Source organism: Drosophila sulfurigaster, chromosome 2R (assembly GCF_023558435.1).
Source record: "Drosophila sulfurigaster albostrigata strain 15112-1811.04 chromosome 2R, ASM2355843v2, whole genome shotgun sequence".
NCBI classification, from domain to species: domain Eukaryota; kingdom Metazoa; phylum Arthropoda; class Insecta; order Diptera; family Drosophilidae; genus Drosophila; species Drosophila sulfurigaster.
The window spans coordinates 28,708,250-28,735,244 of record NC_084882.1 but is presented as its reverse complement, the minus strand read 5'-3'; the positions used below and the strand labels follow the sequence as shown (position 1 = coordinate 28,735,244).

The 26,995-nt window shown below is 38.4% G+C and overlaps 1 protein-coding gene across 8 annotated transcripts in view; it reads right to left on the bottom strand.

Annotated features, from left to right (window-relative positions):
• The window catches only part of LOC133836000 (sterile alpha motif domain-containing protein 5), a 167,076-nt gene extending 146,252 nt beyond the window's left edge, over positions 1–20,824 (bottom strand). For all 8 annotated transcript variants that reach the window (XM_062266233.1, XM_062266235.1, XM_062266234.1 and 5 more), the window contains exon 1: positions 19,998–20,824. The gene's annotated coding sequence lies outside the window, so the exon portion shown is untranslated. The remainder of the gene's footprint in view (positions 1–19,997) is intronic.
• Positions 20,825–26,995: the final 6,171 nt, after the last annotated feature.

Sequence of the window (26,995 nt, the reverse complement as noted above, 5' to 3'; positions counted from 1 at the left end):
ACTGTATAAGTGTGTGTGTGTATCTGTGTGTGACTACTGTGTATGTGTATGTATTATTGTTATTTCAGTCGAACGCTTGTAGAATTGTTGCCAACAGCTGTGCAGCTTTTGTTTGTTGCCTTCGCCTCCCTCGCCACCAATTTTCATGCCCGACGGCCATTTTGTCAATGCGCTTTAACTGTATATCTATATGCATAACTGTGTGTGTGTGTGTGTTTGTATCTACATATGTATCGCACGGCTGCAATTTATGTATCTGTTGGCTTACAAGCATAGGCTGACCAACTCGCAACGACCTCAATCATGGCCCAAAGGCAAAGCCACAACAACTGAGAGAACGTTCCTCATTGTAAGCTACTTAAGATTTTGCATCAGATTGTATTATATATGCTAAAATAGACGCGCAAATTGAGTGTGAGTTTTGCCATAGATAATCTTTACAAGCAATTTAAAGCTAGACAAGTGCTAATATAACAGGCCAACGGCAACAGCAGCAGCAACAGCAGCAACAACGAATGCAGGTAGAGATCTCAGACAACAACAACAATGGATAGCAGCAGCAGAGCAAATTAAAGGCTTAAAGAACAGCCTAGACTGAGTCTAAGGGGTCGAATGCCAGGCCGTATCACGTGCGATCAACTAATTAAAGCAAAAACCGTAAAAACAGGAAGCCGCACATTAGGCAACAACAAAGGCCGAAAGGCCGTCGAGTTGTAAGAGTTTTGTTGAGTTTTAGTTGTTGAATGATTGCCCCGGTCTCAAGTTGAGTTCTCTCGCTCTCTCTCGCACTCACTCACTCTGTCGTTCTATGCAACATTAATGAGGTGAAGCTGTGGCAGCTTCCTGGCCGCACTTGCCATATTCAATTATGAATGAGTGCCTCAAATTACAGTTACTGTGTGTGCAGCAGCAGAAGCGGTGGCAGCTTGTTAACAATGCTGTAAAGTTAAGCCTATTGACTGAGAGTTCTCTGCCACAAGCAGCGTGCAACGTGCGAGGTGAAAGAGCAAATACAAAATCCAAAAGATGCTCTAGCTACAAAGTTGACAAGCAGCAGCCGAACGGAAACTAAGACTCTCCTTCGCCTGGCTTTGCGTAGATAAATTCAATTGAATGGAGACTCACTGATTGGGCGCTGCCTTTTCAATGGATGTCGTCGTCGTCGTCGTTGTCGCCTGTCAGTTTGCCTTTAGTCGAAGCCGCTTTCACATTTTCAATTATGGTTAATCATGCAAATGTTTGTCGCCTGTGAAAATGTTTTACATAATGCAAAGTGAAATGATGCTGATGTTGGCACTCCTCTCTCTCTCTTCTCTCTTTGTCTGTCTCATTGCAACCTTGCTGCATATATGAATAATTGTGTCTGTCGCTTTCAGTGGCCTTTCCAGCTGGTACTCACAGGTAACACACACTCGCACACACAATTTTTGCTGCTTCATTTCACACATACACAGAGAGAGACTGGACTCTACCTAACAACTAGTTGTGTGTATCTTTTGCTACGTTTTGGGATTAGAAACAACCCCGAAACGTGTCGCATTATGCGTGTGTGCGTACACAAAAGAGTCGAAAAGAATCCTTCGCACTGCCAATTCGTTTCCTTCCAAATGCAAAATACCTGCGGGCCAAGGGACTTTGGCCCAGCGGAAATACCTATAAATTTGCTCGGCTTGCAAAGTGCTCATGAAAATTGACCAAAACTCGAGCTGAGATTATGCCAGAGAAAACGAGGCAAATTTGCGAATGAATGCGCAGTAGAATGAGACACAGATAATGTATCTTAAGTTGCTCAAAGTATCTGTTATACAATACCATATTTGGAACTAGTAATCAGGATAGAAAATCTTTTTCTATTTAAGTAGCTGCAATTTGATACTTTCTATTATATAATCCGGGACAACATCAGCGTTTATTTCTCAAAATAAAAACAAACTAAACTTTAAGAAGTATTTATTTTCCATTTCAAAAAGAAACTTCTTTAGTGGCGAAAACTTTTATTCCGATTATCCAACTCTATTCTTTGGATTTCTATGCTGCTAATCAGTTTATTTGGTGATTATTTCAGCTGCATTGCCACAAAACAAAATTCAGATTCAGATTCTTAAAGTGGATTATTCATTGTATTCGGCATAAGTTGTATTCATTTACGCTCTGCTCTATTTCTATTAGTTCAGTCATGCAAAAACTGAGCAATTCATCAAAGTTTTTCCCCGAGATGTTGGCTATAATAATATATGGTACATTCTCATGACATAACCCAACAATGTGTGCAAGTGTGTGTGTGTGTGTGTGTGTGTGTGCGTGTCTGCAATGCCCACATAATTCCAATTCGGTTACGCACCCTGCTCTATAGCTCTGCTCATTCCCGCAGCAAAGCAATTCCCATGCGTAAACCAAACTATTTATGTCTGTGTAGCTCTCTGTGTATTTGTGTGTGTGTGTGTGTGAGTGTACGTGTGTGTGTGTGTATGCCATTTGGTCATAAATTCAAAAAGCTGTCCAGCTTAAATTTTGGTTTTTCAATTTTTGAATGTGTGTTAGACCTCTGGCAATATAACCCCAACCCTTAGCTACACCCTCGAACTCCTTCCTTCTCCTCTCCTCCTCCTCTCTCTCTCTTCAGGGCAGGCAGATGAGGTCCTCGCATAGTTGTGCGTGTAACTGTAAAACGTGTAACAAGGAGTCAACGTTCGGTCTCTCTCGGTCTGGCGTCACAAAAACCATGAGATTTCATTTAATTAAAGCCACTTCTCTGGGGTTTCAAAGGAGGAGAAGAGTGCGAAGGGAAATCCTATTGCTCGCATGCATGTTGAATTTTTGACGCCATATGTGCGTGGAATATATTAAATATATACACATATACATATATAGAAAAACAGGCCTTTAAAGGATCAGAAATATTTGTAGTTCTATTTATTTTTTATATTTTGCATTTTGGCCTAAACAAATATGCGAATGTATGCGGTGTGTTGGCCACCACAAAAATGGTTTGCTCTCGGTATTATGTGTGATTAGCTGGGGCCAGAGCCACTTTTGGCATGCAAAATATGAAATTGATGTTTAGGTTAGAGAAAACCAAAACAAAAAAGGTTAAACAAAGGTTAAGCCAACGCGGTGGACGACAAAAAAGGCAAAGGCCGAGAAGAGAGAATGAGGATTAGGTAGTCATCAGAGTTATTTAGTTAAAATTAGTGCTGTCGAGGATGTCTTTTCAATAAAGCAAAGCAAACAGGCGACAAGACACCCAAGAGAAAATATGCTGCAGGGCGTTTGAGGGCTTTGGCAAAAGCAAAAGGATAACAGGCAATAAGCAGGGGGTAGCAAAATAGAGGATGTTCTCTCTCTGTGTGGCTGACAACTGGGAGTGCGACGACGACGTCAAAGAGCCAAATAGCTTAAAGGCATCTTGCGGGTAACGAAGACGCTCAGCTGGAAAATCAAGTTGGCCACCCATCAACAGCAGCAACAGCAGCAGCAGCAAAGTGGAAACGGACTCCAGCGACGAGAGGAGCCGCAAATCATGAAATAAACTCTTTAATTACGCCTCACGACTTGCACGCAAAACAGAGCTAAATGGAAAATTATGCAAAATGCTGCAGCAGCAGCCAGGAACAGCAGCAGCAGCAGCCAGCAACAACGGTGGCAGTGGCAGCTACCGAAAATGTAAGTAAAAATTATAAAATCTTTGGCACGACGTCGACGTTGGGCAACGACAAAACTGCAAATTACCAAATTATAAACAAAAAGCAATGATGATGACGACGACGACGACGCTGATGAGGGGAGAAGGAGAAGGGAGGATGAAGAGGAGTCTGAGGCAAAGCCATAAAACCCTGAGGATGCAGCAATGCTCTGAGAGAGTTGCAGCGAGGCACAGACCGCACACAGCATGGTGCCCCCAGACGTGGCATGCCTCACTCGTTGCCCCTCTCTTTCTCTTTCTTTCGTTTGCGCCCCCCTGTTGCTGCAAGCGCATTTAAACAACCTGATTGCTCGACCAACGAACAAGCCAAGTCCAAACAGCCGACAGTTGAAACTCGCTTCACTTCTCCCTCCTCCCTCCTACCTCCTGCAACTCGGTCTCGCTTGGCACCCACTCGATTATCACCGAAAAACGATTGACCTCACGAATTCGTAATTAATTTTCACAAAAGTTTTCCATTCGAAGACAAACTTCAAACAAAAGGCTCTCCACACACACACACACACACACACACAGACACACGTATCGGGTTTGGTTTTTGGTTCAGTTTGCTTTGCTTTTTGGGATTGCTTTTGCTGCTGCCATCTCTATCTATATACGTATGCACATGCACATGTGTGTATTCGTGAGTATGCACTGGGTACCCACAATGTTTAAACATTTGAACATTGGCGCTGTGGGGGGCAGCAAGCAGGCATGCAGCAGCAGCAGTCAGCATGCAAGTGACTCCGATCCTCCTTCAATCTTTCTCCGTTCCGTTCGGTTCGTTTGCTCATTCGCTAGTTGTGCGCATGATGTCGCTTAAGTGCTGAAACAATGTTCCAAGTTGTAAGAGCAACAACGACCAAGCAACTGCAACCCAAAAATAAAGTGTGTAAAATGAGCAACTTTTTCAAGTGAGAAGCAACTATGTGCGCTGTGCCACAAACACAAACACACAAACACACACACACACACATGTGGCAGGCAGGCGACGAAGAGACAACAACAACAACAGAAGAGTTGCAACCTCGTTGGCAACGGTGACTAGCAGATACTTGCACTCATGCTCATGCCTGAGCAAAAGATACAATTTCACTGCCGCACTATAAGAATGTCAGAGAGTGCTCTATGTGTGTGTCAGTCTGTGTCTGTGTGTGTGTCAGTATGTGTGTGCGTAAAGTGCACAAATTGCAATTTCAGCTGAGCGCGGGAATCAGGACAAGAGCACAGACAGAGACAGAGACAGAGGCTGAGCATCCCCTCTTCACTCTTCACTCACAAGAGGCGGCAACAAAAACCATTCAATCTGTGTGCCTCACACTCCTCTGACTATAGGCCGAGTTCTAAGTAAGCAACCCGCAAAGGGGAACTAAGTGAATCTTGATCGAAATCAGCAGATAGGAAAACTGCATCAGATAATGATGAAACTGCAAGCAACTTGACAAGCAAAAATATTAATGATTAAATGCCCAACCGATGGGCAGGTTTCTTTTTTGTAGTTTCTTATCGCGCAGAGCATAAATACTAAAATTATAGTTGAGTACTGAATTATGTTGTGAATAAATGTATAATCACTTTTATAATATTAATTTTCTAGTTAATTTGGGTGTTATTGATATTTTAAGTAGCATTTTTTATTGTTAAGTTCTCTTAATTCAATGTGTGCTCATTAGTACCGCTATTATGTAGTATATTTTGAATGTAGTACTATATCAATATACCAAGTGTAGTCCTTAGTATATTTTAGTATATTTGCGGTATATTTTTGGCATATTTTAAAATTAATTATAATTATATTATATTATTATATAGTATATTTTGAATGTAGTACTATATCAATATACCAAATGTAGTCTTTAGTATATTTGCGGTTTATTATTCTGGTATATTTTAAAATGAATACCGCACTGTTTCGCTTTTATTCACAATAGTATATATCCGATGATTGCTTCTATTAAAAGTCATTATACTAAATATATTATATATTTTCCACTTATCATTTCTCCAATTTAAAAACATTTTTTTAATCATTTTGTTTCTTTTCTTTGCAATATTATGCTGTCTTTCCTTTTTCTACACTTCATCTCATATTTTCCCCCCACATTTTGTGCTGTATCTTTGGCTGCAACCACATCTGGTTGTGCTTATCAAGCGTTTACTGTAAGTGTTCCGGCTTAGATTAACAGCATCTTTGGCTGTCAACGAGATAGGAGATATCCGTACACATGTTGCCCCCACACACACAGATGGCATTTTAATGCAACCCATTCCCAACTTCCCTTGCCCCTCAGCTTCGCAAAATGCAAAGTGCAACACTAGAATGCAGCAACTCGGACAAAGAGTGTCCAAAGAGATGACCACAAAAACACAACCTGCCAGTTGATAGTTTTGGCATGAAGCATATCCCATACTCTGAGAGGATGGATGGATGTCTCTGCTGGCTGGCTGGATGCATCCTTTTGGCACGCACATTGACACTTTGATATGATTTCAGGCCACATGCCAGAACAGTCTGATCTGCGGTCTCTCCCATGACACAGAGAGTCTTGTATTCTGGCCAACTTCTGGGGACAGCATCAGTAACAGCAGCAGCCACTGCCAAACTTTAATTTCAGCCTCCTTTGTGTGGCATTTTTAGCATGATTGCACCACTCTCTCACTCCCTCTCTCTCTCTCTCTCCGTATCTCTCTCTCTTCCCTACTCTTGTGGTTTTGTCATGACAGTCAGCAGACCACCCCACAGTCGGTGGTTGTATCGAACAAGGCTTGAGGTCGACCCTATATCAATTTTGTGAAGGCTCAAAAACTTGTGTCAGAATGTGTGTGTTCGTGTGTGTGTGTAAATAAAATTGCTCCACAAGAAAGATGCAAAACTTAAATTGAGGCACAAAACTTGCACATAGTGCAGCAGCAAAAAAAAGGAAAAAGTGTTGAACGCTCTGGCTCAATTTTCCTCCATAGTTTTTCCCAATGAAAATGTGCTGGGCAAAAAAGAGAGAGAGAGAGAGAGAGAACAAGTTGCCTTGGCTTGTTTCTTGTGATATTGAAATTAATTTTTGGCCTGTTGGCGACAACGACGCACAAAACATTGCCACGCCCCACACCGCTCCGCCCCGCCACCTTGCCCCTTGGGGCGATCGCTTTGTCGTGTGACTTGTAACTTTCTGAAGCATTTTGCGCTCAAGTTTAATTTCAACGCTTGACTTGGGAAAGTTTTGCCAAGGCGTCCGCGCGAGTGACAGTCACCAGTTGTTGTTGTTGTTGTTGCTGACGTTGTTGTTGTTGTTGTCGTCGTCGTCTTAGTGTTTGAGCAAAAGTTGCAGCGGCCTTTTAAACGTCGCCAAATTGCTTCAAGTTGCTTTTTACTTTTTGGCATTCAAGTGCTTAAATGTCTCACGAGTCGCTCGTCGCTCGTCTCGTTTCATCTCGTCTTTCGTCTCTTGGCATTTTACACGTCATTTGAGTGCGCACTCGACAAAACTAAAGCCATGAATTAATCAGAAAACAGCAGCAACAGCGGCAGCAACAGCTGCAGCCATAGCTTTTTGGCATTAAGTATCTTATCCCTCTTTACACAGACACACAAAAACCACAAAAGCGCGGCACAAACTGCAAGCAACAACAACAACGATGACGACAACGACAACAACGACGACGCTAGACAAGTTCAACTTAATCAATTTAAAGTGCTTACCGCAAAGTCAACAGTTCAAACTAACCGCAAGGCGGTAAACACACCCACATAAGCCACATGCCACGCCTCCTCCTTCTCCTCCAATTCCACCTTCTGGGTTATTAGGCAAATTGCCGCACTCTAGACTCTGACGCTCAGCAGGTTGTCGTTTCCACTGACCAACAAGTGTCCAACACTGTCCACTGTCCATTGTCCACAGTGTCCACAGTGTCTCTTGTATCCAGTGTTGAGTTTCCTACCCCACACACACACACACAAAGTATCCTTTTCACTGTTTCGCCTTTTGTTTTTATTTTCACTTTTATTTTCCCCCTGCTGCGTCGTCGTCGTCGGTTGTCAATGTTTTCTTTCTCTAGCTTGTTGTTTGCTTATGTGTATTTCATATTTACTTCGGAAAATTATGAAAATTAATATGAAAATTGTAGCTATTATGTGTGGTCTCTTTCTTCCTCTCTCTGTCTCTCTTTCCCTCTTCCTTAGTTGAGTCAGTCAATTGTTAGTTTTAGATTTAATTACTCGCATCAACTTCAACATTAATTTGATTGAGTATTATGTGACACAAAAGCCTTGGGGGTAAAGTTTGCCACTTAACCCATTTCCTTACAGCAACAGCAACAACAACTAAAAAAAGGGTCTGCAGTTTTCCCAGCCTCGACCTCGGTTGCGGCATTTGTCAAAAGAAAACCCCCCATGTGAACTTCGCCTGGGCAAATCAATTGCTCGACTGCTCTTCACCCTCGATATTTGCATCGTTGTTCTGCATCTACTTCTCTCTCTCTCTCTCTCTCTCTCTTTCTTCCTCTCTTTCGTTGTTGTTGTTATTGCTCTATTTGCATTGGCATTATGCAATCAGCTTGCATAAAATATGCACACACATACACACACAAACACACATATGCAAAATAAAAAGGGGTCTGCAAGGATATGCAAAATAAGGCAATCAGACTCTGAGAGCAGCAAGCGGCATTAAAAAGACAGTTCAATCGGAGAATTGAATGCACTTGCCATAAGACCAAATAAGTCTGATAAATTGCACAGCTAAGTTGGCTTTAGTGATAGCCATGCATAATCTATAACATACTTATGCTAACTCTTCAGAAACTAATCATAATAAGCTGCAAAATGATGCTAGAAATGACAGCAAAAATAATTTAGTATTTTAATATATTATTGATAACACTTAGCCAAGAAAAATCGATATTCCTTTGAGTCGTTCTTTACTATTTTTTTATACTTTTTTTTATACTTTATAAGCTGCTAAACTGAGTTTAGAAAATGCATTGCTTTAAAATATTTTGTATAAAAATTAACCAAGTTGTGGTATTTTATTGTATTTTCAATTCTTATGTTGAGTCGATCTAATAAGCTGTTAGGCTGCTGCTCAAATACACAGTAGAAACAATTCAGTATTTAAAAATACTAATAAAAAAATATATATTATGTTTAACTATTCTATTTTGTATTATCCTAGCTGTGTCAACTTAAAAAGCTGATAAACTGATTTCAGTAAAAGGCAGAACAAATTTAGTATTTTAAAATACTAATACCAAGAAAAATCTTCATTTTACTAATCTATTCTTATGCATTTTTATTGTCGACTGAAAATACTGCTAAGCTGTTTCAAGAAAAAGCTGCAGAGTAATTGAATTGTTGAAAATATTTTAGATTTAAGTTAGTCACAGAATTCTAAATTATTTTTTTTAAATTATTTAGCATATTTTCATTTATTGAAGTTTTTATTGACTCAACTCCACTTCCCTTTGATTACACAATTTTCGTTTTCAATTACTGCTTGTCAAATAATGTCAATATTTAGCACACTAATGGAGTTAACTGCATAACCCAAAAATATCACTTTTAATCAATTAGACAGCACTTAAAAAGGCTGCCACATTAAACTACAGTTTGGCTATGGCCAATGAAAATACCATAAAACGCTCAATTATAGCGAATGTCTAGCCGTTGAATGAAAATCGACAGAGGCCATAAAAACAAATAATAAAAAAAAGGAGGGAAATATAAAACAAAAAAATTGAAATTTCCCAAAAATTAACCAGCTGCGAGTGAGTTGAACCTCCCCAGCTTGATCTGCATATACAGATACAGATATATATCCGCCATAATTCATACGCAGAGAGAAAGAGACAGAGAGAGAGAGGGGGAAATTGCGATGCGGCAGCCATGACAGTTTTTATGACACTTTTTTATTTCCTGTAGGCAGCAGCAGCAGCAGCCAGCAAACTTCAACTTCATTATCATGATTGGCTGCAGTAAATGCTTTTTGTTTATTATTATTATTATTATTACTTTTATTTACAAATGCATTAAACACCATATTTAATTGCATCATAAAAGAGTCAGAAACCCGTCGACAATCTATGAAATTGTACTCGAATGTATCTGCACATATCGATGTAGCTAAAGATACAAACGACGCTCGCTGCTGTCTCTGTAGCTATTTATTTAGTTGCATTGCTTATCGCAAATGCTTGTTTTTTTCCCTCCCCTTCCCCCTCTACCGAATGCGTGTGATATTTTTATGGGCACACACACACACATTCAGTCAATATACTGATAGACAAGTTACATTTTTGGACTGTTGTTGCTGCTGTTTGTTATTTGCTGTTCACAGTTCTTTCGTTATTATTTACACAATTGACCCTTTCACACCAAAAACTCATTGAACTTCGGCAGCAACAACACTCAGCCACAGCAACAGCCACAGCAGCGGCAACAGCAATTCACGTTCAATTCTTAGTGCTTAGCCGAGTGTGTGAGTGTGTGTGTTGTATCTATGTGAATGTGTGTTTGTTGTGTGCACCTCCGCTCAACTGTAAATAGTCATAAATGTTTTGTTTATGTTTACAATTTAGCTGCTGTGTTGTAGTTGCTGTTGCTGTTGCAGTTCGTGACTTCTCTAATGTTGTCGACGTGGTTGTTGCAGCATGTTCCACAGTTCTTCTTGTTGTTGTTGTAGTCTCTGGCTGCTGTTGGAGCCAAGATTTCTGAATTGGTAATGGAGCATGTGCAGTTCAAAGAGGTGAGCGAGCTGCATTTTATTGCTATCTAAATCGCTGTCCAACCATTTACGTATGCACCGCAGCTTGTCGTCTTGGCTTTTATTTGCTTTTAATTTGACTTCACAAAACCGCTGCCTAAATGTCAGTCTCTAATCTACATACGAGTTTCCCCCCTCTCTGATGCCCACTGCATAAATAAATCATTTGGCATTTGTATTATTAATGCATTCAATTAAGTAGCCATAACAATTAACAATTAAACTCATTATGTAGGCATAGGCCACAAAAAACTACAACTACAACTAAATTGCCCCAAAGCTATATGCAAATCGCTTTTGTAATTATTGTTTATTGTTGTTGTTGCTGCTTGGTATAATAATAAAAATAATAATAATAATAATAATGCCGAAACTAGACGCATTAAGAGCATCATTAAATAATTTACAATTCAACAGCAATAAAAACAACAATTTCATATAATTGTAAACAAAGCCAAACATCATTATATTTATTAGTGCTGTAGTTTTTAGTGCTTTTTAGTGCCTAATGAAGAGACTTCCATAATTAACAAATGCTCCTCTCAAATGGCTGAACACATTGCATTAATTGCTGCAACAATTTTAGTGTCATTGATTATGCACAAAAATTGCACGAAAATTGCGTGTTTGATAATCGATTTTTGCCAGCTAAATATTCCCAGAGTATTTAATGATATTTGATTAATCGTATCGAATAGCTCAACTACCGTAAACCATTCATCAGATGATCTAATGGCCAAGAATTTAAGCCTAAGCGACAAGTTCTCATTAATTGTCATTAATAATGTCGAAAACTTCATCGAACACAGTTCAAATACGGATTTTGTTTCTCCACCAACCTCTAAAAAAAAAACCGGTCTTCAAACAGACGACAGATGCTCCAACTTCTTCAGTTTCAAACTCCAACAAAAAAAAAAAGAAAAACAAAAAACTGACTTCAAGCTAATCAGATGAACACAATAACTAAATTAGATTAGGGCAAATTAATTTGTCTGGAAGTCAGGCCTGAGATCGCCTCGCTTTAAACATATACAAATCCCTTGAAATGTGTACAACATTAATAATACGAAACGAACAGTAAAAAAAAACAATAAAACAACCGATAGACTTAACTAAATCATTCAGTTGTCTTTTCGAGTCGAGCATTTTAAAGATAATTTATCATTGGAACTGATGAGCTGAGAGCGCATAGATAAAACCATATGAGAAACGCCGACAAATAAATAACATAAAACACACAAAACAACACAACACAGTTTAGCATAAATTAAATTATGCAAAAGCTCAAATTAAATAATCATAAAAATCGCTGTAAAATGCATTCGACCAAAATGAACGTGAATGCCAAAAATACCGACTGCGAAATTTACTTAATTATTTAATTTATGTCTGCTCCCCCCCCCAAAAAAAAAAAAAACAACCCAGAAAACAAAAGCCAAGTGATTTTGTGCTGCAATTTAAAATGCACATAAATTACAATTATAAAACAATCGCCACACGACGACAATATTAGTTTTTAATTGCAATATAAATTATAAATAAATAAATGCGAGCACATTACATTTGCAAATAGTTTCGCATAAATTATCAAATACTCTCAACACAACCATTTGTACTAGTTTAACAATTAAGCATCTCAAGAGAAGTACGCACGGAAAAACACAATGAAAGTTAATTAAAATATTCATAAGTCAAGTTGCTGCTCGCTGCTCGTCAAAGCGACGATTAAATGTCAAATGCACGCACCACAAAACAGAAGCAGAGCCAGCAGAAAACAACAACATTGAAGTTGGAGAACAAACTAAAGAACTAGAGAACTGGAGAACTTTTGCAATAACTAATGAAGTTTAACTACGCTTTTATGATGGGCAAATTACTATACTTAAGTTTTTAGTAGCTAATACTTAAACAACTTTTGTTGGTTTTATAGTAAAATGAAGTTTCTGACGACGGTCTCCAAAGACGTGTTTGGCATATTACTTATAAAGTCGTGATTGAAGTTGTTTGTATATAAGGAAAATACATTTCAGGTGACTTAAGAGCGGTTGGAGATTTATGATATTTGAGGTAATTTGATGGAAAAATTTCTTATGAAAGAAATATTTATATGCAGCTGAAGTTGTTTTTTTCTTTTGGAAACATAACAAATACATTAAAGATGACTTAAGAGCGGTTTAAGAATAATATTACTTGAAGTAATATATCTTCAGAAAGAATTACATATTTGCAGCTGAAAGTTGTTTTGGAAACATAGCAAATACATGAAAGGTGAATAATGAAAATATTTAAAGTAGTTAAAAGAAAATAATTTCAGAAAATTTTAAGATAATAATATTTGAAATAATTTGATGGAAAATTTCTTCAGAAAGAATTATTTATATGCAGTTTAAGTTGAATAGAGAGCAAATATATTAAACGAAATTATTGATATTTGAAGTATTATGAAGGAAAGTATCTTCTGCTAAAGTTTTTTAGAAACATCGAAAATACTTTAAAGTTTACTTAAGAATTGTTCCAAATAATAAAGAATTATTTATGTGCAGTTGAGTACAGAGCAAATACATTAAAGATGACTTAAGAAGTTGGAGATTAATGATATTAGAAGAAAATTAAAGGAAAGTATCTTCTGCTCAAGTTTTTTAAGAGTAGTTCCAAATAATAAAGTAATTAAATGGAGAATGTCTTCAGAAAGAATTATTTATGTGCAGTTCCAGATAAGAAGTGAACTTATTATCTAACTAATTGTAGGAAAATGCATAAATATTGATAAGGAAAGTAATACAGAAAGAGTTCTTGTTTTTCCACACATGTCAAACCAAAAAATAGATGGACAATTCCAACCCCTTTATGAGGTGCATTAGAGTAGGGTTAGATAAGTTATAGGACACATGTAAGGTGTGGGCTCAGAGTGTGAAATGAGTTTCAGTTAATTTTCTCATTAATATTGCAGTCGATGAACTGAAGAAAAGCCGCCAAAAAAAAAATGCCTTTGTTGGTGTTACAATTTTGTGTTGTTCTTGTTGTCGTTGTTTGTGTTGTTTGTGTTGTTGTTGTTGATGTTGGTGATGTTGGTGTTTGGCATTTCCTGTAATTTGTCGAGCTGGGAAAATTGCTAGCTAGTTTGCAGGCAGGCAGGCAGGCAGACTGTGGCTGTTGTTTGGGTTGCCTTGCATATTAATTTAAATATAATTATGATAATTTTTATTGTCAAGGCAGCAACAGCAGCAGCAACAGCAGCGCAACGTAACGTTGTTGCTGCCACATGTTGATGTTTTTGGCCCTTTTTTGGCCTCGAGCAAACAAGCAGCAGCAACCCTTTCCAGAGGAGCAGAAGCCGGAGCATCGTCCTTTGCCATCCGAATGGATTAGTTATTGAGTTATTTTAAAACTAAAAGCAACAACGATCCAACAACTGACGCGCCTCGATCCAAACATCTTGTGACTGACATTTGTGCGTCAAATTAAGTGAACTCTTTTTCCTTTTTTTTACAGCAAAGGCAGTGGCACATGGTCAACCCAGCAGAGTTGCTGCTGCTTCCTGCCTGCCTGCCTGCTTGAGACTGACTGACTGACTTTGTTGTCTTCGGCCTGTCCCATGGATTGCGTAAACTATAATTAATAACAAAACATGTTATGGTTATGGCTGCTGCCGTCTCTGAAAATTGTTTCTTGTGCCCGCGCCGGAGGCATTTTGCCTTTGCTTTTGATTCTCTTTCCTCATTCTTTATGTTCTGTGACTCTCTCTGAGTCGAAGTCTGAGTTTGAGTTAAAGTCTGGGCAACTGTGCAACATATGTTATGCATTTTTTAGCTGTCTTCGGCATTCGAAAAATTATGTAGCATTTAATTAGCGCATAATTACAGCAGGCCTGTGACTACTCGTTAGGCTCAAGACAAAGCTACAACTTAATCCCCCAGCTCAGCTCAGTCAAAGAAATGTCTCTCCCTCCTCTCTCTCACTCTCTCTCTCTCTTTCTAAGGATGCAACACCCAACAACAAGTTCAAAAGCAGTCAACATTCTTGGTCTACATCTCCGACTCCATCAGTGTCTCGTCTCGTCTCGGTTCATGTTGCTTTCTTTCTTCATCGTCGTCGTCCTCTAAGCAACGTCATCGAGGCAAAGCGACTATTTCTCCTGTTGCCAGTTGGCAGTTGCCTTGTGGTTTGGCAAATACTCAACAAACCATGAAAGTAAATAAATGTTTTGCAACGTTGCAGAAATAAAATGCAATTTAAGTCCCACCAAAATGGCTAACACAACCCAACCAACAACAACAGCAACAGCATCGCAATGCAAATAAAAGTTAAAAAACAAAATTGTAGTGCAAAAAATGAAATATCTAGAACGTTGCAACGCGCGACCCCACAAAAACCCACAGCATGCCTGTCTGCGCTGCATGCTGCATGTTGCACAAACACACACACACATACACCGACTTTGTTTTTCATATATTTCTTCTTTCTTTTTTTATTTTGTTAGAATTTTTGCTCCCCTTTTTTTGTTGTTGTTGATTTCCTTTTTTTTTGTGCAGCGGCTGTTAAAGTAACCGGCGGAGTGTTTTTGGGGGATTCGAACTTTGCATTCGGCACAAAAGAAAGTGAAATGCAAAATGGGCGGATTTTTTGTTTTTTTTTGCTTTTAGCATCATCGTGGAAAGGGCAACAGAGACTGCAAGTGGAAGAGTGGCAGAGAGTGAAGAGCAAAGGAGAGATTTGGAAATAGGCTCGGCAATTGCCAAAGCATAAAAAGCAAACAAATTAGAAGCAAAAAAGAGGTTTAAAATAATTACATAAAGCATTTCCAAATATACAAAAAAAAAAAAAAATAGAAATGCAAATGAATTGATATCTTTGAATTTGGGGAGTTTATGCTGTGCCTTGAAATATATTAAAAGTGAAGTTGATGGAAACTCATTTATACAGCTTTTAATCATAAAAATGTTAAAAATGATTATGCACATCAAGAATAAGATACTTAAATAAAATTCAATATCTTAGCTGCTATTTTAATGGGTTAGATCTAAAAATCCAGTTTTTGAACTGGATTCTTTTGCTTATTAAGTAAAAGATACAAATATGAGATACAGTATCTTAAATGCTGTTTTGAGTAAGTCATGTATAATATAAAATAAATTTTCTTTTATTTATTTTTATATTTCTTTTATTTCCAAGCCTTCTTAAAGCTATATTTATAGGGTAGTTATTCGTTATTAGGTATTTTAGGTAAAAGATACATTCATGAGATACAATATCTGAGCTGCGATTTTAATTCCTTGAATGCAAAACTCCAAATAATGAATAAAAATTTATCCAACTACTAATTGAATGACAATTTTAGAAATTATCAGTAAGAGATACAATTATAAGATACAGTATCTTAACTGCCATATTGACTATTTAAAAGATCGATTCTTGCTATTTCATATATTTTTGTTAGCCATCGCATATCCTTAGTTATAGCCTCCATTAACTTTTTCAACTCGACTGATTTCACAGATTTGTGCGGCCGCCTGTGGTAAGTGCATTTTGAATGTCTCTCCCCTTAAAAAAGAAAACGAATTGAAAATCGAAATACAAAAAAAAAGGAAATAACAAACATCAGCAACAACAACAACAATAACAAGGCAAAAGTGCAGTAACTGCCAGACGAAACGGAACAATAATTAAAGCAAAGTCAACAGCAGCAGCAACAACAACAGCAACAACAATAACAACAACAATAATAAAACGAGGACACAACGTGAAGGAAATCATTGCGAGCGGGAGAAGCAAAAAAAACAACGCTGCAGAAATCTGCTCAAAACTTTTTGAATGGCTGTGATGATGTGCGCCTGGTGCATGCCCCCTCGCTTGCCACAAAATGTTGTCGTTGCTCTTGTTGAACGGTTGTCGGTGCTGCTTGCTACTCGGCCTGTCATTGATGCCGCTGTGGATTTGTTGCCTTTGCTGATGAGCCAGCCAAGGCAACAACAAAAAATCCAAGGCAAAAGGAGTTCAGGCTGCATGCAACTCAGCTGGTTTGATACTTGAGAGAATGGGAGACGACAACTCGAAGGCATGAGGGAGCAAAGCAATTCTCTTCAAATCTCTCTCTCTCCCTCTCTCTTTCTCGCTCTTCGTCAGTTGACAGTCACGTCATTTTAGTCAGGCGGAACACACACGCAGATTTTCCGCAGACAAGCAGGTGGCAACTAGTACTTGCAACGCAATTGATATGCCCCGCAGTAGCTGCTGTAATTGCTCTACGAATCTCTCTTTCTCTCTCTTCTCAGCCATGCAAATTTTGTGTTGCATTTGCGTGTCTAAGCGTTGCATCTACAATTTCCCTCAACTAGTTGTGGAATTTACTTGGCCGCTTCGACTTTTCAATTAGTCGTAAATCAGCAAAAGCGAAATAAAATAGAGTTATAAAGATTAAGTGAGGTGAAGTGGAAGTGCAAGTGGAAGCGGGCGAATTATGGCATTAATAAATTTATTTATAACACAAATTAAATAATCCAATCCAAACACTGTTTGGGGGGCAACGAAATGCAATTTGCGGATTTACTAAAAAACAAAATCCAAAAGCTGACGGCCTGACGAGCTAAGCTCCAACTTCCTTCTCCCTTGCCTCTTTGGGTTGTGGCTGCTGCTGCTGTGGCTTTGGCCAAATTGCAATTGCAATTACCAATGGCCGGCGCAACGAAGTATAAAACAACTAAACAACGCCAAAGCCGACGACAGTTTGACTTGCAATTTTAGCAGCGGCAGCGGCAACGGCAACGTCAGCGGCGGTGGCATCATCACGAGGCAAGGCGCGCGCGCTCGCTCGCGTATCCATTACTTTAACGTTGCCACAACAACAACAACAACGACGATGACGATGACGGTCAGCTTTGTTGGAGGCGAATGCAGAAGAAGAAAAAAAAAAAAAAGCAGGCCGAAAATGCGCGCGTTTCAAGCCCTGCGGCCGGCCAGGCTTTTGGGATGATTCTGGCCAAGTTTGCGAGAAAATCGATTTCAGTTGCTACGCTTGGGCCAGGCCCAGTCTCCCTCCCTCCCTCTCTCTCTCTCCTATCCCTTTTCCACTGCCACCACCTCTCTTGCAATTGCCAGTTGGGTCCTGATGCTGTGCAATCCTGGGTTCTTGTAGGCAGGCCTCAGTAGGCCTCGACTCGATGTTGCTGCGTCCGTTTGTTTGTTTGTTTGTTTGTCGCTTTTAATGTGCGCAATGCTCTGGCTCTGGCTATGGCTATGGCACTGGCTATGACTCTGGCTCTGGCTGACTGCCTGGCGGAGGCGACTCTTGACTGATTTTTACTGCTTTTGGCCCAATTGCCCCGCAGTAGCCCAGAGAGGGAGAGAGAGACTGGTTTGGGGCCAGCGTTGATCTCGCTGGCTGTGCGCGTCAACAGCATCAGCATCGGCAACGGCACCGGGGCAAGCATCGTGGGGACCCTTTTGCCTCATGCACCACCTCATGCCGCATGCTTCATGCCGCCCTCCCTTCGCGTCCCATTAGCGGCTCTTTGTTTGCCTTGCAGTTTTGCAATGTATAAGGTCATTCCCTTTGCTCTTGTTGTAGTTGTTGTGGCTGTTGCATTTGTTGCTCTTGTCGCTGTTGTTGTTGCTGTTGATGCCGCGCCTGCACGCTTTTCGTTTCGTTTGATGGCCGCGCGCACGCGGCCTTTTGTTAGTTTTTCCAGGCGCATTTTCATTATTATTGCCCTGTGCATACCCTAACCACAAATCTGGCCTAATTACTATCCCATCACTCTTGGCTTATCAACAAAATTTGTGAATTGAGGCATTAAATTTAAGCTTCACTTCAAGCGAAAGTAATTTACAAGGTTGTTGATTATTTTTTTTAACGAAACTTGAAAGTTCTTTAAGAATACATTTAATATTAAGTAATTTTTTTGTAGAATTCATTTCTTTTAAACATTATTTTATGAGGTGATTAGAATCTTATAATATTTTACTGTACTTATATTGTAATTATTAAAATGTTTTAACTTTAATAACTTTAATTTTAAACATTTAATTGTGAACTTTTTTCTTGTATTAATCTGAGCAAGTTTTATAAAGGTTTTTATCTATTTGAAAAATATAGACGATTTTCTTAAAGTTTTAAATTTTGTTTAAAGAATTTTTAGACAACAATTTCAAAACTTTAACACTAACAAAACTTAACAAATTTAAGAAAAGTATTTTCAGCTTTTGAAGAAACAGTAAAATTTGTTTAAAGTATTTTAGTTTTTGAAGAAAAATGTTCTTAAAGTATTTTAATTTCGATATTTTTCGCTTCCAAAGAAATCGAAATTTAGATTACTTTATTTTAGAGTATTTAAATCGGGGTAATCACAAGACACAAATGCCTTTCGCTTGAAGCACATAAAAATGCAGGCTACACTCGCCGAGAGAGAAAGAATGAGTATTTGAGTGTGCTATTTTTTTTATTCATTGCACTCACAATTTTATGCTCGCTGACTTACGAGTATTTGTTCAGTTCTGGCTTTAAAGCGCTTCTCGTTCAACTTTAAAGTTGCAAGCTGGCCGAAAGGCAGCAACAGCAAAAGCAGCAACAGCAGCAAGCTGCTTATCGCATAATTGGTAGCAATGTTGACTGCCACTTTTTGTTGCTGCTGCTGCTGCTGTGGCAAGTGCGAGACGAGGACGCATTCCGGACATGCCGGCAAAACACTTGTCAGCGACTTAAATGGCGCGCAGCTGTGCAGCATTAGCTGCTTGCATTGAGGTGGAGCCGCATCCACAGAAGTGGACACACCTCTGGTTGCTGCCACACTCGCTAAGGTGTTGCAACACCGATGTTGCCAGTGAGACATTTGATGTGATTATTGAGTTATGCCCAACGGGGGGCAGCTGCTTGGAATATTTCTCTTAATTTTTCGATGATGAAGTTATTTCACACAGAACAACACACAACAAAAAAGTGAAGAGTGTGAAATATGAAGAGAACATTCTCACATAATTTACGATTTCAGACAACAACAATAACAATAACAAGTAAATGAAGCTTTTACAGTTGTTCCAACTTCACCCACGAAAACACGAGAATGACAAAAGTAGGAAAAGCAAAGTCAGCAGAACAGAACACTGAACATAACAGAAACAAGCAAAAGCAGGCAGACACTCACACACACACACACAACAACAACCCCAAATGAGTAGTGGCCAAAGAAGAAGTAGAAAAAAAAACATATCACAAAAAAAAGCAACACAGATTCACAGCAATAACAACTATACACATACACAGACACAGAATATAAGAGCACTCCAGCTGTGCTGCCTGCAATCAATAAAACGGATTAGGAATATCCTTAAATGCGCCGCTAGCTAGAGGCTGGCAAAGAAACAGAGACAGAGAGAGAGAACGAGAGTGCGAGAGCCAAGGGAGAGAGTTGTGGAGAGTGGTGGAGAGGTGAGAGTGTATTAGGAACGTGTGTAGGCAGCAGCTGAAGTCGAAGGTGACTGCAAATCTTTTACAATAACAACGCCTATTGGACAAAATGCGACTGAGACGAGCGCGAGAGTAAAAGCATAAAAGTAACGGCACTTACCATTCGATTTTTAAGCTGCTGCTGTTCTGTTTCTGCGAAAGTTTTGCTCCTGCTGCTTCTTATCGTTGAATTTACGTTTTAACACTCGCGCATTGAAGATTTATTTGTTGTTGTTGTGCAGCTAACGTTGACTGCGACTGCGACTGTGACTGTGACCTTAGCGCCAACGACCTTTTGGGGCGGCGTCGGTCTCTCTGCCGGCAAACACACAAATTCTGCTCGTAGTTGTTGTTGTTATTTATGTATGCAAAACAAAAAATGCCGTGTACATTAATTGCAGGCAAGAGACTTTGTTGCTGCTGTCTACCTTTTATTTAAAACGTCGCTGCTGCTACACATAATTGCAGCAGCCGGCAGCAGCGGCGTCGTCGACGGCGACGCACGAAAATTGCTCGTTTGTTTTTGTTGCTGCTGCTGCTGCTAGCTGCGGATGCTGCTGTTGGAGAACACACACGATGAGCGTGCATACAAGAACAACAACAACAGCAAGGAATATGGAGAAGAAGAAGAAATACTGATGCTTCTGCTCTGCGTTGTGTCTGTGTTTTTATCACGATTTCTTCTTATGCTCTGCACGTGAAGCTCTCACAAGCTTATAAATGCTCTGATTGTCTTTTATTATTATTACTATTATTATTATAACTGGGTATTTGTTATTACTTTTGTTTTTACCGCACACGCGCACCGTTATAATTTGCTTAACATATTTTTTTTGTATATTTGTAGATTTTTATTAAAAAACACGCGCGCACTTTAAAATTTGACTCTTCACAAGTATTATGCTTTTTATTCACCTGAGCAACAAATTACGTAGAAAATCTATTGCATTGAATTGTCTTATGGCAGTGCGTTTATTAACCGAATTTACAAGATTTATCGTTTACATATGTATTGGTAAGTTCTCGTTGGGCGCTCGCAGTAATTTTTTTTGCCGCAGCGAAGAAATATACGTCCGTTCACTTCAAGAGTTGCTCGGCAACAGCAACGAAACAGAGAAACGAAACGATACCACGGACGAAAACGAAACGAATGAAAGAAACGTGAAACGCAACATTGTGGACATGGTACACGCGCGAAACGGAACAGTAAACGAAGCAGAAACAAAACGGTGGACAACACCTTGGCAAATAAGCGCAAAACCCAAGTGACATTGCGGCATGGACATGCGATTCTAGTATAGGAAACGGAGTGAAATGGAATTAAGAGAAAGCAGAATGCAAGAAGATATATGCGACTAACAGATGCGCTAGAAGAAGTGAAAGTGTTTATTGATTAATAACTAATTTTTTATGTTTCAAAAATTTATTACAATGAAAATAAATATTGTAGTTTATCATCCTATCGAAGCGCATTTAAAGCACGGTGCTATTTGGACTGTAAAACTTTGGTGTTTAATACAGACAGATGTCAAAAACAAAAAAAAACAAAGAAAGTTACAGTCGAGTGTGCTCGACTGTGAGATACCCCTACCCTTTTTAATAAAGGCAAAATATAAAGTGGTATCATTTTCAAAATATACCGAAAATCGTTTTGTTTAAAAATATGGTAAGTGGTTATTTGGCGCTATCGATATTTTGCACCATTCAAAATATACACGTCCGTTCACTGTGCCAGATTGCTCGGCAACAGCAACTCAGACCTCTAGAAAGTAGGCGATACCACGGATACAAATGTATTTCTTTAATAAAAGAAACGTGAAACGCAACCAAATTGTCAGGAATCATAACTACTACAGTAATTAACGGATACACCGTAGCTCTAGCTTTAAAAAAACACTTGAGCGACAATTTTTTGGCAAAGAGAGCGCAAATGGTGAGAGTAATATTGCGGCATGGACATGCGATTCTAGTATAGGAAACAAATGAAATGGAATTAAAATTATAGCAGAATGCAAGAAGTATATGAGATCCAGTGTTTCATACGGACGGACGGACGGACGGACGGATTGATTAACAGACGGACATTTATATCGTTTCAAAATTTATTACAATGAAAATAAATATTGTAGTTTATCATCCTTTCGAGATTTAAAGATTTTTTGATATATAGACTAAAACATTGGTGTTAAATACAGAAATATGTCAAAACCAAAAAAACCTTCTTTCCAAGACACCTGTATCATTGTCTATTTGCCGATTAGTTGTGGAAAGAATTATCTTAAGTATTAAGTATTATCTTACCTCCCTTCAACGGACAATCAGTGTCCGGTCAAGAGAGTTATCAGTGTTTTCTAAATATGGAAAACATGTTTAAGAGTTCTGTAATGGTTACAACCAATTCATTATTAATTGAATGCTCGTCAATCTGATAATGTCAGTCAGCTTCGTATCATCAGAATCATTCATGCAATTAATTTCACTTAAGACTGTAAAATGGTAATGCCGCTGTTCAGTTGCTCATCAATACTTCGCTTACAATGTTGGCAATAAGTTTCCCGAAACGCGGTTTTATTCTATTGCAAATTTTGCTGATTTGTCCTCGGCAAGTGTTAAATAATTCCTTAATACTGGATACTGGAACTTTGCAGATCAATTTTCCTAAGAATGTCATAGAAAATGTGCTTAAGGAAAGAAGTGCTGATACTTTGGTGCTCCTACAACGTCAACATGACTTAAAAAGTCCCTTACAAGATGTTAATGTTCAAGGATTGCCTATTTTACGCATGAAGGAATCAACTGTGGTTCCTATGAAATTGGTCTACAATAGCCAAGTAATTGTTGTTGTTAGCATGTCTGAATTAGCGGACTCCATGCTCCTTACTGTCCTGGCCAAGGATCTGAATCATATGAGGGAGGCACGGATTATTATATGGGTGCAAAGTGACGAATCTACAGCGAAGTCGTTATTTGAAGTTATTGGAGATCAAGCCAGTAAACATGGCTTTTTAAATCTAATAGTGCTATACTCAGATCCATTAAAAGCTCAGCAAGAAATTGTGGGATATCGCCTGGAGCCATTTCCCTCTTCAATTTTAGTGATTATCAGAGACCTTACAAATGGAGAAATGTTTCCCGATTTCCACCGTAACTTTCACAACAAGACAGCCAATTTTCTACCAAGGCTATATACTCCAGACAGTTATGTAAGCCAAGATAGAAAATCGGGAAAGTTAAAGCTATGTGGACACACGGATATGCTGATGTTAGAGTTCGCAAGGAAGCGCAACATAAATCTTAAAATGATACGTCCTTTGGGGAATTAAATAAAGTTACTTCAACGGAATTATTGCAATTGATCTCAAACGGTAGAGCAGATTTAACGACGTTGACGAAGGCTGGAAATTCGAAAATACAATGCACGGATACTGTGGAGCTTATGCAGATTTTATTGTGATACCCTGTGGACAAGAAGTTGGCATTGGAGATGTCTATAAGAGTTTAAAGAACTTTCTGGCGATGATATTCGTTGTATATTTGATTATTTCAATTGTTACGACACTAATCGAGGCAGCCACATGTCGGATATATATCAGAAGATATAGATTCAGCTATGGAGATCTCTTTGTCAATCTGAACGCTTTCCGATGGGTTCTTGGATTATCCAGCGATGTGCAAATCAATCGCAGGAATCGCTCTCTTCATCAGATAATTATGGTAATGAGCATTTTCAGTATGATTGTCGTCTGTTTCTTCGATGCCAATCTCAGCACTTTTCTGACTAAACGACCGCAGATTGACAATATAAAGACCTTCAAAGAACTAAAGGAATCGGAGATACGAATTATTTTCGACAACGTACGCCAAAAGTGTCTTAACAGATATCCGAAATTCGTATTTAAGGATATCCGAAAATCAAATTGATTTCGTATCAACAGAGGAATTTATGCGCATGTTGATGGGGCTTAACACCAGCAATGCCTATCAGGTATTCGATAAATTGTGGCATGTTGTTAACAAATACCAAACGGACTACAATATTGTAGTTCTATGTCGAAGTTCCGGTCTTAATATCTTCGGACTTCTTCCAAATCGCTTGGCTTTGCCAAATAACTCAATCTATCTTCATGCATTGAATGATTTCATTCATATGACTCATGATTTTGGTCTCTCGAATCACTGGAGAAGGACTTCTATTAACAACCTAATTGCTTTTTCAAATCGGAGTTTAGAATTTCCGCACCCAATCCCGTTGAACTTTGACGATCTCATTTGGGTTTGGTATCTGCTTGGATTATGCTATATAACTTCGATTCTGGTTTTCATCGGAGAGCTATGTGTGAAGCGCTGGCAAAGGCGTCGTCAACCGCGATTTCCTTTTGTGGTGTAAATAATCGAAGTATTATCCATGCTTTTTTCTTAAATATTTATTACCACTTGCTCAGCGAATATAATAATAATATCCAACTGGCTTACGCATTTTTCTTGTCAATAATTGTAAATGTTGCTTATTCAAATAATAAAAAATCCTTTTTATGTCACTTAGTGTGTTATCAAAGGTGTCATTAATGAAATTCATTTTAATACAATAATATAAAACTATGAAATAGTAATGAAAAACCATTCACACCTGCTTTATACACCACACCATGTTTGCTAAACAATAATAAATAAATATTTCTTCTTCATTGAAACTATTACTTTTTTATTTTTAGTATTTTATGAACCAAAAATATTAAAATATTCCAAAAAGTTTAGTATTATTTTTAAACAAGTAAGAAAGTCGAGTGTACTCGACTGTGAGATACCCGCTACCCATTTTGAATAAAAGCAATATATTTTGCGGTATTATTCACAAAATATACCAAATACACTGCAAAAAAATGCTAAAAAAAAAAAATATATATACCAAATGGTATATGTGGTATATCGATATGGTACCGCATTCAAAATATACCATAAACAGCACAATATACCAGATTGTCAGCCAAAGCAACTAAGACCCCTAGTAAGCAGACGTTTTTGTCCATACAAAAGTATTTCTTTAATAACTTCGACAATTTTCTGATCGCAACCAAATATTCAGGAATCATAACTATAACAGTTATTTTTGTATATACCAAAATTAGCAACTCTAGCTTTAAAATTAAGCTTGATATTAAAATTTTTTGATTTGCGGGGGCGGAAGTGGTCGTGGCAAAAATTTTAAACAAACTTGATCTGCGTGCAAACATAGCAAATGCTGTCGAAAAATTATAGCTCTATCTCTTATAGTCTCTGAGATCTAGGTGTTCATACGGACAGACGGACAGATGGATATGGCTAGATCGTCTCGGCTGTTGACGCTGATTAAGAATATATACACTTTATAGGGAGATATCGGAGATGCCTGTTAAATACATTTCTTGCTCTATGGGTAGCGGGTATAAAAATATTATTTGGAGTGCACCAATCAATAGGGAAGGGGTTATTACTGACAACATTTCTTGTCATTTTTTTATTTTCACCTCTTAATCTCAAGTACGTTTCATTAAGTATTTTCAGAAAATAGATTATAAATATAACGATTACCAGTCAAAAGTGTCACTCAATGTGCTATCGGAAGAGTCGATAATTCAATTAATTTTAATAATGTTAAGCTGTGAAATGGTAACGTAAAGCTGTTCAGTTGCTCATCAATTCTTGACCCATCATGGTGGCAATAAGTTTATTTAATCGTTCAATTTTTGTGCTACTATTTTTGCTACTGATTCCGAATCAAGTGTTAAATAATTTTTTAATACGAAAAACTGAAACTTTGAAGACCAACTTTCTGAAGAATATCACCGAAGATGTGCTCAACGAAAGAAATGCTGATACTTTGTTGCTCCTACAACGTCGATATGACTTCAATTGTCCTTTAAAGAATTTGAATATCGAAGGATTTCCTGTTCTACGCATGGATGAGTCAAATCTGGTTCCTGTTAAATTGATTTACAATAGCCAAGCAATTGCTGTGGTTTGCATGTCTGGGCTGGCTGACTCCATTCTCCTATCTGTCCTGGCCAAGGATTTGGATCGCATGAGGGAGACACGTATTATAATCTGGCTAGAAAGTGCTATGGAAAATGTAGAGGAATGCCTTAATGTTATTTGCGATTATGCAAGGAACTATAACTTTGTCAATATGATAATCTTGCACGCTTCTCCTCTTCTTAAAAAAATCAATTGCTGCCTATCGACTTCAACCTTTTCCTGATCCAACTCTTGAGCGAATTTCAACCATATTAATACCTCCAATTTTTCCGGTGGTGTGGCGCAATTTTCACAATAAGACAGCTTTGGTAAAACCATCTCTATTTCCTCCGGGCAGCTTTCTAAGCAAGAATAAAAAGTCTGGAGAACTAATGTTTGCTGGATATATGGACATATTGATATTAGAGTTTGTAAAGAAACGCAATATAAATCTGAAGCTGCCTCGACCATTGAAAGAATTGATACTTCTTAGTGAGAGAGATAAAATAGATTTTGTTTCGAGCAATAATTCAGACATAACGATGGCCCTTCAATTTTGGCGTCCCGACATGGAATGCTCTTCTTTTGTAGATATGTCGCATCAATTAATTGTAATCCCATGCGGCAGAGCGATCGGCATTGGGGATGTCTATAAGAGTTTAAAGAACTTTCTGTTGATGATACTCGTCGTATACTTGATTATTTCATTGGTAACGACGCTAGTCGAAGCAGCAACATGCCGGATATTTCGCCGAAGATATAGATTCAGTTATGGAAACCTTTTTTGTCAATCTGAATGCATTCCGATGGGTTTTAGGAATATCCAACGATGTGAACAGGGATCGAAGAAGTATGCCACTTCATCAGATTATTGTGGTAATGAGTATCTTCAGCATGATTGTCTGCTGCTTTTTCAATGCCAATCTCAGCACATTTCTGACCAAGCGACCACAGGATGGCATCATTAGCAACTTTAAAGAATTGAAGGAGTCGCGACTTCCAGTGACTTTTGACGACGAGTTTCGAGAGGTTGTGCTGCAATGCTTTAAAGGCACTGATTTGAACTTTTCTGAGTCTCAATTTGTCTTTGTGCCCTTCAAGAAACGGTTCAGTATGATGTTGGACCAG